Source organism: Lagopus leucura, unplaced genomic scaffold, assembly GCF_019238085.1.
Source record: "Lagopus leucura isolate 7727_CA_CO unplaced genomic scaffold, USGS_WTPT01 Super-Scaffold_100017, whole genome shotgun sequence".
Classification (NCBI taxonomy): Eukaryota; Metazoa; Chordata; class Aves; order Galliformes; family Phasianidae; genus Lagopus; species Lagopus leucura.
In genome coordinates, this window is record NW_024962271.1 from 8,305,747 (window position 1) to 8,320,182 (window position 14,436).

The 14,436-nt window shown below is 37.8% G+C and overlaps 1 long non-coding RNA gene across 5 annotated transcripts in view; it reads left to right on the forward strand.

Annotated features, from left to right (window-relative positions):
• Positions 1 to 14,436, forward strand: part of LOC122183175 — a 368,354-nt gene that overhangs the window by 329,350 nt on the left and 24,568 nt on the right. For all 5 annotated transcript variants that reach the window (XR_006180127.1, XR_006180126.1, XR_006180128.1 and 2 more), the window contains 3 exons: positions 4,005 to 4,155; positions 12,691 to 12,824; positions 13,251 to 14,140. This is a non-coding gene — a long non-coding RNA (uncharacterized LOC122183175). The remainder of the gene's footprint in view (positions 1 to 4,004; positions 4,156 to 12,690; positions 12,825 to 13,250; positions 14,141 to 14,436) is intronic.

Below are 14,436 nucleotides of genomic sequence, written 5' to 3' on the forward strand. Positions count from 1 at the left end.
TTTGATGTTTATGGCTTACAGTCAGTTGAAAATAAGAATGTGTTAGTGTTGGTCATATAATAATTACTCTAGAAATTACTTCTACATTTGCAATTTCAATGAAATGCTTAAAATATAATAGTAGACAATATAGGATAGATCCATTACACAGTTCTGAGGTACTGCAGAAGAGAGAGTTGATAGCACTGGATTGAAAAGGATAATACTTTTTTTGAATGTGGCATTTTCTTTCAAGTATTTAGTATTTTGGCCTTTCCTTGTTGTCATTGAACTTATTCTCCAGCTATATGGTAATGTTTCCTTTCATGCTTTGCTGATGTCCAGTTTACTACCTAGAAATAGCCGATTGAGAAAAGCATATTTGTACTTTGTAAAATACCCATCTTGTATCATATGTTTTAGAGAGCAGACATTTCCTTTTCCCTTAAGGTCTAAAGATCTGTAAGTTGACATAATTCTGCACAAATCACTGCGGTAGTGTAACTTAGACTGTCCAAATTCCCCCTGGACTGTGGCCTCTGTAACTGTGCCATCACTCACTTAACTTCACCTCATCTTTAAATAAGTTTAACCAGAAGGGACTTGTTCAACTCACCACTCTTGAGTAACGTGAATTATTTATATGATCTTCATATGTGTTCGTTAAGCTCTATACAGTAAGCCTAAGTGTAACTGTTTATTCTGTTCATCCATAAGTGTGTTACTCCAAGCTTTGAACTCAGGCTAACCACAACAAAAATCTCTTTTTTTGCTGTTCTTTGATGGAAATCAACATCATTTTTTCATGTTGTACAATGGCAGCACTGTTGTCTCAGACTGGCACATTACCACGGGAATGCGCAGAGACATTTCACGTGTTCTGCACTGTGTGCTGCCACTCTCCAGACCACTTTCCTTACTGCTTCACAGAACTGAACGTGCAGGAAGCAGTGTGCTACCATGTTGTACGGCATAAACATGGCACTGCAAGGGCTGATGGGGACGTGATGGTTGCAACAGTCCTTCGTTATTGATTCTGTGCTTTATCTGAGGAGTATTAAGTGCTCTTTTTGGAGGAGTATTAAGCACTGTCGAACAAGATTTCTGTAGAACTGTAAAGCACCTCTGAAATGGAATCAAACTAATGCACTGTTTGAAATGCAGTACTGAAATGTATTCTCCAAAAAAGACCAAGTAGTGGAAATTGCATTTTAAGTGCAGTAATGATAGTGCTATAGGTTTGCAGATGATGCTAGAGAACTCATCACTGTCCATTCAGAGGCAACATTTCTGGTTTGTAATCGTAAAACAGTTGCACTAATACTCATTTGAAATCTTTAAAATGGCATGCGGGCAATTATTTTTCTAAAATAAACCATAAGTTCTGGTTTTCTTTAGTACATACAGTATACCTCTGCTTTCCATTTGAAATTTGTCCATAACAGCAGTGTTTATACTTGTCCCGTTAGAAGTAGTGCCAGAGGGACCTCAAATTTTTGAGTCCTGCTCCATTTTTCTTTGGTAGGTTTTCTTCAAACATAAGCTATTTTAACACCTCTGTATGTCATAGGATGAATACAGTCCACCAAATCAAACATTTTACCTCTTTCAGTGTGAAGTGTGCTCAGGTTAGAAGTTGCTTAATTTATGAGCTGTGAGGCAGCCATGAAACTGTAAAGATATGCATGTTGTCAGAACTGGTTTAATTTTTCAGAAATAAGAGGATTTTCTTCTTTTTGTTTTGTTTTGTTTCATTTGTTTGTTTGTTTGTTTCAGAACTAAGAGCATTTTATTCTGTTTTTTGTTTATTTTATCAGAGCTAAGAAAATACTATTTTTTTTCCCTCCGGTTTTCTCTGGATATACACTTCATATACACTGAGTTTCCTCCTTGGCAAAAGAAGCTGCACATTTTCCACGCTTTATTCTGCTTTTCTGAACTGGAACATGTTGCTGTGTGCTGCTAGAGCACCTAGCTTTGGAGGATCTGCAAATCTCATGCATTCCTTTTGGAGGTCTATTTCTGACGGTCCCTTAAAACCAATTCAGAACCTCCTAAATTATAACAGAACAGATTCGTATCTACTTTCAGTCAACAAGGCTTTGTTCTGCCTCAGGGATTTTACTTGTATCTTATGATATAGTGGAGTAGAGGAGAAGCAGGCAATAGTCACTTTCATCCCTAACTATCTTTCTTTAGAATGAAAGTTGTGAAGTGATTGGTTGAAAGAAAGAGATGTGAATACAGTACTGCTAAAGGAAACACCCTGCGCTGAGAAGCTGTGATTACAAGTTCCCTGAGCTCCACCTTTATTTCCCATTTTTCAAATGCTTTGGGATTTGATATGGGGTCAAAAGCCAGCGTCTTTTGAATGGTGGCCTTTCTCTTTTCACGAAGCTATGGTATATTGCGGGAAGTTTGGATCCAGTTGTGTCTCCTGACTTTTCAGGCTCTGACAGTAATTAAGAGTATTACTTTTTGTATTGTTTTAGTCAACCACTGTCTCCATAGTTGATAATAAAGCAAATGTCAGGAAACAGGAACTTAATGAGATGAAACAAAGGGAATACAGGACTGGCCTACACTGAAGAACTTTTTAAACTGAGCAAACAAACAGAAAAAACCCTCAATACTATATTGAAGCAAGCAAGCCTGTGTTTCAAGATCCTTTTTTTTTTTAGTTATTATTATCATTTTTTTTTTTTACTTCATAGCTCTGTTGGTTTATTCAGTTCTAGTGCTGGAAACAGCTGAAAAGATAAATCTTGTACATGAAACTTGGAAATTTTAAATGCAGCATGGCAATTATTTGTCATTAACAGGGTGTATCTTGAGGGTCTTTTTAGAAGTAATTGGAATGATACAGCAATTTAAGAAACATGTTAATATTTTTCCTGGTTAAGCTTTATAAACAAATGTTTTCATAAACAGTAACTCTTGGTTGGCTACACCATTGCCAGGTCTGGGTCTAAAACATAAAATTAGAGGGGTTGCATTAAGGATGGATACTACAATGAGATATTGAAGTTAACACTGTTTTTGCACAGTGTTTTGCACAAAATCTGGGATTTTACTGCTTAAAAAGAAATTAGTTTCTGAGGGTACTCAACTGCTAGCAACAGATCAGCCTAACTGTGCTCCTCAAGACTCAGTTCTGCAGCCCACAGCTTGGAGTCAAGAGTGGGAAACCGGGAGCAGTAAGGGAGCAAAAACATTCTCCTTACTTTTTGTATCTGGGTCATCTTAATTGATCCCAGCAGACTTAACCATTGCTGGGCTACCTCAATCAACCCACCTACTTCGTCACCTGGAGGAACTTGCCTCTTTCCTAGCAGCTGAGGCAATACCTTTGGGGAAGAAAAGGTTTCCTCTGTTACTCCAGGGAAGATTTTTAACCTCTTCATTGCCATATACATTGCTGGGGTAGTCACCATCAGGAACAAATGACAAACCAAGACTTGTACCTTCCATACTACCATATATTCTTTTATAGTCCTAGAAAGGAAGTTGTGTACTCTACAGCTGGAATAGATGCTTTCAATAGCTATATATTTAATTGGTTTTCTTGCTACTTCATGCGTTTAGCTGAGTTCTTAATGTCTTTCTGAAAAATTTGGCCAGCAAGTGCGTTAACTACAATGCCTTTAAAAATGCATTCAATTTTAAGCTGGTTTAAACCATTCTAAAACAGATAAAAATCACTCTTGACCTGAATAGTAAATGTTGAGGTTAGAAAAATGCTTTCATGGTAACTCTACAGCTTATTATGTATTTCTAGGTAGAATAGAATACTGAAAAAATCCTAAAACTGCTTATTAAATATGGCATTTTTTTTCAACATTTTAGCTGAATATCTAAAATGAAGAAGCATTAAAATCTCTTCCAGAGGGATCACTGGTGTACAATTTTTACTTTCAGGTCTGGATGTGCTTTTAATGGTGTTTTGCAAGTCACGTATTGTCCCTTTCCCTCTATAACCAGTATTGCTCTTTTTTTTTTATTTTGTTTTTATATCAATGTTTCAGGCACTTCCTGTTCTGCAGAACACACCTATACAAGCTGTCCAAGTGGCCTGTACTGTTCAAGGGAGCGTTGCCAGCAATACAGGTTTAATGCATACATATACGATGTTAAGGGTGTGCATTCTTCTGCTTCCCACAGCTGCACAGCTCACATGTGAGTCATTTACAGTCACCTAGTTAAGATGAAAAAAATCTTAATATTGTTCTTATCAGTTACGCTGATGCTAAGAACAGGCCTTGGGATTTCTCAGAGGGAGGTACCCGTGTTTGTGTTGTTTCTGCCTCCAGATAAGCTTCAGCATTTTTGTGTAGATAAGCTTTAACTTCTTGGTGTTTTTGAAGTCCATGTAGTATAGTGAGCTTGGTTTTATACTACTGCAGTTCAGGCAGCAATCCTGTTGAAAGGATGAAAGGCAGAAACAATCACAGCTCTTAAGTCATCATAGCTTTTAAGCAGGATGTAGCCAGCTTCTTGCTTCACCAGAATGACACTCAGAGTCAGTAAAAGATTTGAGGAGAAATGCACATTGGAAGCCTATCCCAAGCACAGAAAGCACTGCGAAGCTCACTGCCTGCCATACTTAGTGTATGAGTGGTTACTGAAAATGAAAACTGAAACAATTTCTTGTCTGATGCATTGACCCCCCTGGAAAACAGTGAATTCTGAGTGCATTAGAAAGCTGAGAACTGATTGCATATGACAAATCTCTTAAAAGTAAAATAAACAATGGAATACAATTGGAGATTAGGTGGGGAATTCTAAAGTAAGTGAAAAGAAGGCTTGTAGCTGCTAAGACTTAACAATTAAACCTCATTTCCCTGAAAAGAAAATAATGCTAAAAAAATTATATTGGTAGCAAAAATGAAGGAAAGTAGTGAGAGACGATTACCTGTGGAAACCATACATTTAAGACATGATTTTAAGAAATAGAAGGTTCATTTGAGACATACTGTTCAGTAGCAGACCTGCGTTATTACATCAAGCGCCTCATACACTTGGTTTTAGTTTATGTTGTAAGGAATTATGGTTGTAAAGCTGATTTAGAGGGACCACTGTAGATGGTAGTCTGTTCTAGCAAATGTCATCAGAACCTGCTTATGGTTATTAAATCTCTATAGCTCAATGAGAAAAAAAGAGATTAATTCAAAACCTTTAAGGAAGCATGTTCACGATAATTGCACCCACCATAGAACAACAAGCTCTTCTTGCTTGCTTGTTCTCTTCCAGTGTCCACCAATGGTATAGTTCCTTGAAGCTGTTCATACAAGTCATATCTACACTAACATTGGAAAAAGGTGTCAGCCTGCAAATAGCGTACAAAGACTGCTTGCCCTACTTCGCTTATAAGCAGTTTGCTTAGAAAGATTCTATGTCTTATTCCAGTTTTAACTTCCAAAGGATTTTAAATTTCTCCTTCTTTTAAATATGTTTAAAATACCCTGTCTAGAAATTATCTGGTACTGCTGATATTTCATTCTATTGAGCTATTGTTTTCATTTTGACTTGTCTTTTCTTTCTTTTGAAATAAGACTTAGACTAAATACCAAAAATTCGTTCACTGCATATAATGGCTGAGTGCACTAAAATATAAAAACCTTGATTTAAGTATTTTTGTATTCAAAGATCATAGGCAAGTGTTCATTTGAAGGTTCAGTGGCATTTTGAAATGAGAACATCATATATAAAGATGTCAGAGATGGAGCCTCCCACAGTGAGGTTGAAAGCAAAAGAAGAACAGAATGAATAGAAGAGTTTCTAGGTTCCAAGGAATTTTAACATCTCATTACTTTAGATTACTCCACATATAATTTTCAAATATTTTGTATTATAGACTTTGAATGTATTGGTTAAGATTACTTCATGCCTGGCATCAATTTAGTCTTATTCATTATCTCCCTTAAATAAAACCTTAAAAATAGCTGGTGTCAGTAAGTGAGCAATTTTCTGATAGATGTAAATTCCTCAACATTTCCAGAGAGATCTTGCTGTAAATGAAAACAGAAAGACTAGGAGATAGCCATCCCTCAGCCTTCCTTCAGCAATCTCAGTATACACATTTAAGTTACTTTATCAAATGCCATTGATTATGGTATTATTATTTGTATAGTCAGTGCTTTGATTGGTTTTCCTATGTCTTTGGTAATCTAATACACTGTGTGATACAACTGTGGTCACCTGAAGTGTTACTGGATTTTGAGCACAGGTGGACAAATCTGTATTTGCTCTAGCTGAGCCACTCCAGCAATGAAATTGAGGTCACCCGTGACACTGTCAGTCACATCTCTTCTTAAATCTGTGCCAGTCTCCATCCCTTACTTCTGCGGCACAGCTCTAATCTGGCAGTAAACAAATGAGATGTCAAAAGAATATCTTATGCATTTTCTTTCTTATCTCTAGTTTTTAAAACATCACATTAGAATATATACCTTTGTACTCTCCTCAGTGTTTCAAGATGAAAATATTTGTGCTCTTTAAAGATTAGAATGAAGCTTCCAAGTCTCCTAGAAATCTAAATGAAGGAAATGTGTTCCAAAATCTAAAATCATAGAGCCAGTTTTCATAAAGTCACATATCCACAACACCTATTGAAAATACCAGATGTATAAACATATGTATTTATTTAAGACAAACACATCTGTCATTTACTATGAAACACTTTTTGCATTTGAAAGAGCTTATAAAATAATTAATTGAACTCACATCTGCATCCCTTCTGACATTGGAATTAAATAGTCCAGTTGTTCTTATTTAGGGTTCTTTCCTATTGCTTGAAAGAAACATTGTGTTCTGGATGCACCAAAACACCACTCCATGTCCATTGCAAGGGACAGACTGACGCTGAGTGGAGAAGCAAAAAGGAAGAAGAAGGGAGGACAGCATAGAAAACAGAAATACCTTCCTCTTTCTTTCATGTCTGCTGGGAAAGAATGAGATGATATCCTGGAAAAGATATCAGACAGATTTTACTTCTGTTAATATGATGAAGCACTGGAAGAAGCTCCTTAGGAATTATTTACGTCATCTTGTCCCAAGGAGACTTTAAGAACAGGTTCAATAGTGTCTGTCTTAGTGAGTAATAGAGGTGCAGTTCTCCCACAGTGCAGATGGCTGGATAGGGAGGAGGTTGTAAGAAATAATGGTCCTTTTGACACAGTGAGAAATTTGGTGTGTGGTGATAGATGAGACATTTTGAGAGTTGATATTAATCAATCAGTGCACAAATATTTGGGAAGCCTTGCTCTGGAAGATCCCTTCAACTCACCATTTTTGTTATGTATTGATACCTGCCTGGGCTGCATGACAACCCACCAACATGCCAGGCCTGAGCATGCTCATCAGTGAATGCAGAGATGGGAGAGATGGGAATGTGAAGAAAATAGCTGAGGGAGGAGAAGGAATGAACTGTTTAAAAAGAAACTCACTGAAACAGTCTGACAGCAAAGGGAAAAAAAATCAGATGCAAAGGAAAGAGAGAAATACAATCTGAAAAAGTGAGAGTGGACTGAAATTGCTTGTGAGCATTTAAGTCTCAGAGTCCCACGAAAAGCCATGCCTTGGCACCTGAGAGCTGAGATAGTGGCTCACAGCAGCACCTACTTAAGGTAAGAATGCAACCTCTCCAAAGCAGTAATGTTACAAAACCTTCTCCCATCTTGTACGGCACTTCATTCCTCATCCTCTTCTACCAGCTTCTGAGCAGTTTTGCTTGCTTATTATAGGCAGAGTTGCCAGTTCTTACAATTTAATCATTAACTTTGAGGTACTTGGTATTTTATTTAAAGCCTCAGCCCCTGCACATGCAAAAGGATTTTTTATTTTTTTTTTAAATTAGAACAAAACTTTCTGGTTCTCCTGATTGTGCAGGAAATCTTGAAAGTGTGATCCCAAAAATATACCTTAAGATGTAATCCCTCAACATTCAGAAGTCAGCGTGAGAGCATAAAGAACCCAAGCGTGCTGAGAATTTCTGTTTCTTACTTCTCATATTTTGTTCATTATTTTTCCTAGTTTTGCAATTATTGTGCTAATGTTCAGGATTTTGTAAAGTCCAGCTGATGATCTGTCAAAGTTTGGCATGGTGTATGTATAGAATAAAGGTTTTAATGATGTTCTGATTACAGCTTTCTTTTAGGAATTTCACACAAAAAAAATGTATTTGACATTTGAAAATCTATGGCTGATTTCAGAAATGGAAAACACACAGATTTGTGCAGGAGTGTGAAAATGAGTAACAGAATCATCAGCTTCAGTTGTGGTTTTATACTGGTTCTAACAATAATTCTTTTTATTCTCTTTTTCTGCTCAAACTTACCTTTGCCACCAGGCACAAGACTGAAAACAATTCCTGTTTTGGAGAGGGCAGGAACACAACGTGGGTTTTCAGGTTTCCTTTAAGTGGGTTCTTTCCTGGCCCTTTTCCTTCTGAAGATAACTTTGAAAATCTTTACTAAAACCAATCAAGAAGGTTGAAAGCTTGCCTCAGATTTTTCTCCCCTACAGCTTATTCAGAATTATATAGCAGCCTCCCAGGATTGGGCTTTGGGGTCTGCAGGCTGCTTGAATCGAAGGCCAAATCCTCAGAGGTTCCAAGCAGCCTCAGCTTCAGATTTGGCTCCTTGTTAGCAGTGGCTCCCAGCAATGTCTGGAGCTCCTACAGGGATCAGGACTTAGTGGCTTTTTGCAGCTCCCAACAGGCATTTGTTTGGGGCTGATGAATTTTTATACTGAAGTTTGTATTGCAGTAGGATGCTTTCAGCAGACTGCCTGGTCTGCAAGAGCTGGGATCCTTTATGTATTGCTGAAATCCTTTACATGCAGCCAGATGTTGCGAAGAATCAGGGTCTTACGCAGCTAGATAGAGCAGCCTGATTCTGTTCTCTATCTCAATGTTGCTCTTGATTCTCTTGCTTGGGAAGGGAAAGTTTTCTGGGAACCCTTGGCCTGAAACGTTTCCCAGTTTCAAGCCCCCTCCCAGCAGTGAGCGTGGCTGACTTGCAGTGGTCGGCTGCCAGATTCCCAGATCCAGCACCCCTCCTCCCCTGTGCTGTCCTTGTCACAATCACCTCTTGAAATGCTTTATTCATTACGTTTTCATTGTCTTGAATTTATGCACTGCAGAAAGTGGGCTCCTAACAGTATGAATGTTGCTTTCTGTCTGCTTGGCGTGTCATTTTGCTGCCACAGACAGAAATTTCCCTCAAACATTTTCTGCTGGAAAACTGGATCCCAGTTGCTGTTTTCTGTTCCAGGCCATAGAAATATTCACTATTTAATATTCCTGCATATATTGAGTTCTATAAATGATTGCTAAAAAGAAAGAAAATACAGTGACACAAAGAGCCACGATAAAGCTGTGATGTCGAATTCTGATCGCACAGTGGTAAGAACTGGTGGTACCTGGTGAGATCAATCATTATCCAGCATATGTAAGGGGGGGTTGGTGAAGCAACATGCTACTTGCTACATAGAAGCTTCCATAAGCTACACCTACATATAGCTTGTGTGGGTGTAGGCACCACCAGTAACTGCAATTCAAGTGTAATTAAAGCCAAATTTCCTAAGAAAGCCTCTTTCTGAAAAATTGTATCCTACTAATGCAAAATCAAAAGCGTTCTGAATACTAATGTAAATATACTGTACATTAGCTTTACATATAGATTTTGGTGAACACACCGCAAAGTTTTCTGAGCTGTGTCATTAACTGTTTTACAGATGAGAGCACAAAGCTGAAGTGAGCGGCCCGTGCTGGTGCTGCGCTTAAGTGGTGCAGAGCTCACTCTGGACTGCAGGCAGAAATCTTGGCTCCCTTGTGCCTACCTTAGAAGTCTTCAAACAGTAAAATGAAAGAGAAGGGGACATGAGAGGAAATGAAACCATATAAAGATAACTAGTCAGACATCTCTTCCTTCTCAAAATCACAAAATAAAAGTTTCATTCAGTCTCAACAAATCCAGATGTCACCAATTAAGAGCAGAAGTAGGAACAGGCATTTCATGCCTTTTGTTGTTGTTTTTTTTTTTTTTTAATATAGTTTTTCTATTGAAGCCATACACGTACATGTTACACAGATCAGATTAATATTGCACATTTCCAACTTTTAGTCTTTCTTTTGTGAAAACAACCTGTTCTGTATTTGCTAAACAAAAGCTTAAATGCAAATAAAAATCAAAATATCAAACAACAACTCTCCAAGGCTAGGAAACTGAACAAAGCAGCAAATCCTATCCCATATCACCATTTCCATTAATAGTGCCATACACAAAGTAATAAGCAAGCTGACAAGAATTTTCCAACAATTCTTGATGCTCTAATGTTTTACTCTTTTTAAAATACCAGGAGAGATTTAGGAAAGTTCTTGTGTAAAATGTTCATATGCCCATTTCATTTACCTCCTGGCAAATCTGAGTGCCCTGGTGCATAAGTTAGAAAAGTGAAATAGTGGGGATTTTCAGCTGTCCACCTTTGTCTGAGCAGAGCCAGGTTTGAATGCTGAAAGCAACTTGAAATGTCAGTGTTGACTACAGCAGCGCATAATTTGTAGGGTTGGGTCGTGGAGTGGAAATGGGATGCTTGATGTAGGTATGTAGGCTGCAGTAGGCACATGGGAAGGGAAGATACTCTGTGGTATCACAGAACCTCTGGGTACGTGGAGACACCTGGGGCAGCCTGAGCTGAGCCAGCAGGGCTCTGAGGGATGGGTGGCAATGGGCAGCATTCCAAAGGAAAGTGAATGTAGTTCATGTATGTTTTTTCTGTTAAATTTGTCCCACCTCGTAGCAGAACCATGAGGCTTTGAGCTGGGGAGAGTCAGTCCTTTCCACAGCAACAGCTTGAAACTGTTGGTTCAAGCTGTTGGATCTAGTTTGTTGTGAAACTTAGGCTTCAAAACTCTGGTTATCTTACAGCAATATAGATTCTATTGAGCTCCATTAGAGTAAATCATGTAAATCTGGTCTTGGAGTGAGGAGAAGAGTTTCTGGCATCCAAACGTAATGAAACAGACACACCACATGTGTGTGCTGGCATTACACTTCCATTCACAGATTCTACCCTTGGTTTTATGGAAATGTTCATTCAGGTTGATCCCTCCTTAAAAATAAATAAAACCCGGGACCGATTATAGTTTTGCATCAAAGTCATGTGAAACTCATGAGTTTGTCACGAGTCCAGAGGAAACGTGGGAGTTTCTTGTTGAGATTTTCAGTTCACTTGAACTTGAAACTCGGATTGGAACTTGGGGGAGGAGTGAGTGAACACACACAAATCCAGAATAAAGAATATATTCAAACAAAATCTCATGAAATGCAGCTCCCAGTGGCTTTGCAAGGAATCCCCACTCAAAAAATGAAAACAAGTCCGAGCACATTCCTCTCTCCTGAAAGCCTGACTTAATACTACTGGAAATCTCTCTTTCCACCATGGGCAATGCCATTTGTTAGAAAAGGAAAATGTAGGATATTTTGCTCAACAAATGCCCCTCTAACAGCCTTGAAAACAGAGGGAAAACTATGTTTTGATTAATTTATAAACAAAAGATTATTTCCTGCACTGCCAGCAAAAATCCTGCTTGCTGACAAGGTTCTGGCTTCAAACTTTATCAGCAACTGGCAGGATGAGTCCTTTTATGTAAATGAACTCATTATTATTAATTTCTGCTGGTGCTGAACGATTTATGAACTGCTTTTCGAATATGGAAAAGTGGTCCATGAATCAGAGGGGAAAAAATGTTCAAAAAGTCCTGGGTCGATAAATAACAGTACTCATTCATGAATCCCTCCCGTGGTGTCTTTTATCTTCAGTAAGGAGGAGATCAAAATGACAAAATAGTAATGTGCCAACAAAAAAGGACTGAGTGGGCAGAGGCTTGTAACATTGTCCTTCTCCAGGCCCTAATGGGTAGGGGTGGGAGGCAGTACCGTCCTTCCCGACAGGCAGCTACGTGTAATGACTCTCCTATGGTAGAAATGTACTCTGAGCACAGTAGAGTCTTTTGGACACTGTTATGTATGCAACTGAATTTACATTGCACCTTTTTTTTCATGTTTTTTCATCTGTATTTGAAGGAATCAGGCTAAAATATCAAATATTGCAAGTTCCAGGAGGGGACTGTGGCCACAGAGGTGTTATTTTCTCCCTTAGGAAATTTTCCAATGAGCAAGTGGTCCGAAAGAGCAGACTCAAATTTATCACCAATGTAATTTCATTAAAATTACAGAATTTGTGCCCAGTATTATTATTCCAGGACTCAATATTAGGGCAAGTCTATAAAAGTGAAGTAGTGAGAGCGATAAAAATCTATTCTCCAATTAGTTTTCCTTTCTACAGTTTTGATGTAAGAAGAAACTACAACTGCTCGTTGTGACTATTTGCTCTTAAATAGTATTGTTCATCCAAAAGACCTTCTGAGTCTGAGTCAGTTAAAGCTCACAACATCCTGTGAAGTATGAAGAATTGTAATAGCACTGGAGGAAAATGAAGCCAGGATAGATTTTCATGCAAAGGTCCTGAAAAGAATTTGGCAGACTCAGTAGTCAGCATTGAAGAATTGATGACTTTTCCTCCTGCCACCAACAGCAGAAGTATCTTCCAGCAGATGAAAATAAAATGATGGAATACTAGCTGTTTCTTAAACATATGCATAGTTCATATTAATGTGTTGTCAATTCTCTTTATTTTGTATTGCCACAGGATGAAATCTTATGCTTCTGTGCCTAGCAATGAAGTTTTAATCACCTCAATATACATCGTTCCACAATATATATTTTTCTGTCTACCAAAGACATAATGGCTCCTCCTTTTATGGGAAACCAGGATTTAATCCAGTAAGTCTGTAAGAATCAATATTCTTGTGAAATGACACCATGTTGAAGTTATTTTATGTTATGTTGATGGTTAGCTAATTTTGTAATGGAGACGTTTCTTCTAGAAGCAGACATAGTATAATTTAGTGGTAAAAACGTCAATCACAAGGGGTTGAACACTTATGTCAGGGCAGGAAAAGGGCAGATTTATTGATGGAAATGTATCTATATACTCCTTGCAGCACTTTGACCTGAAATATCCATTTTGGTTATAATTTTGTTTTGTGAAAATGACATCAACTGTAATCACTAATGTAAAAATGACACTGGAATGCTTTGTTCCACAGGCCTGATTTAAAAGTCTTGCTGCTGTTTGTTATAGTAACGGCTTTTCAATAGCAAGCAAATTAAGGCACTCATTTAACTGCTCCTTTTTTGTGTTTGTAGGATTTTGTAATAGATGACAACCTCAGAAGAAAAAAAAAAGAAGCAGTGTTCTTTTTTCTACTATTTAAGATTGTTTAAACAATAAATATATAGCATGTTTCATAATGACATTGAAGTAACCAAGAGAAGGAGGCATGGTGCTCTGGATAATGCTATATGCGGATGTATTCCTGTGTGGCTTTTCTTCCCAATGCCAGTTAACCACCCACCCAAAGCCATAAAAAAAAGCAATAGGAATGGGTAGGAGAGGATGGAGTAATGTAAGTACAGAGGTTGAAAAAGAGTAAGTAACAAGGAAGGAGACAAAGAAATAAAACAGTCCAAAGCACAGGGAGCATAGGAATATCTCACTTGAGACCTCAAAAAAATACAAAATCCTCATCGATTCAATGAACTTTCATAGTATTACTCCAGATTTATAATGATGTAACTAAAAACAGAAAGTGGTCTAACCTCAGCTTAAAGAATAGGAAAAAGTGCATTAGGAACAATATGAATTTTATAGAGGATCTGCACTGTGATGTGAAGTACTGGTTAGTCTGAATTTTCTGCTGCACTATCATTACCTATCATGACTGCCTGGTTACTAAAGGCTTAATTGGTCTCCAGGCTAGTATCTGAAGTTTTCATTTTAGTGTAAGGTGAATCTTGCATACTTGAAAGTTTAATTTAGTATAAAAAAACTGATGTTTTACCAGCTAGCAGATGATCAAACTTTCCTATTTTCTTCCTTTTTGTTTATACCCTTTGCGTGATAACACATAAAGCCAACCCCTCACTTTCTACCAACAATAGGGATGTACATTACCTGCATCATAAATCTTAACACTTGTGTGTTTTTCAGGCAAATAAATGACAGAATCAGAGACCATCTACTGTCCTGCTCCATGGTGAGTCACAATGATTTTTTCTCCTAAATATAGAAACCATTTAGAGTCCAGGTAGATTACAACTTTCCAGAAGTTAAAAATGGGAATATGGCTTATATTTTAAGGACATGATCCACAAAGATGTTCCTTTTGAGTGATAGTAAAAGCTTTCTATAAACTTGATTCACTGAAAACAGTCCTCAGATAGCTGAAAGCTGCTCACTGGGGAACATAGGGCACTGCTCACCTTGTGATAGTATGGTAGCTCAATATGGCACTTGTACAATGGTGCATTGTTTGCACGCTATCAAGCACAG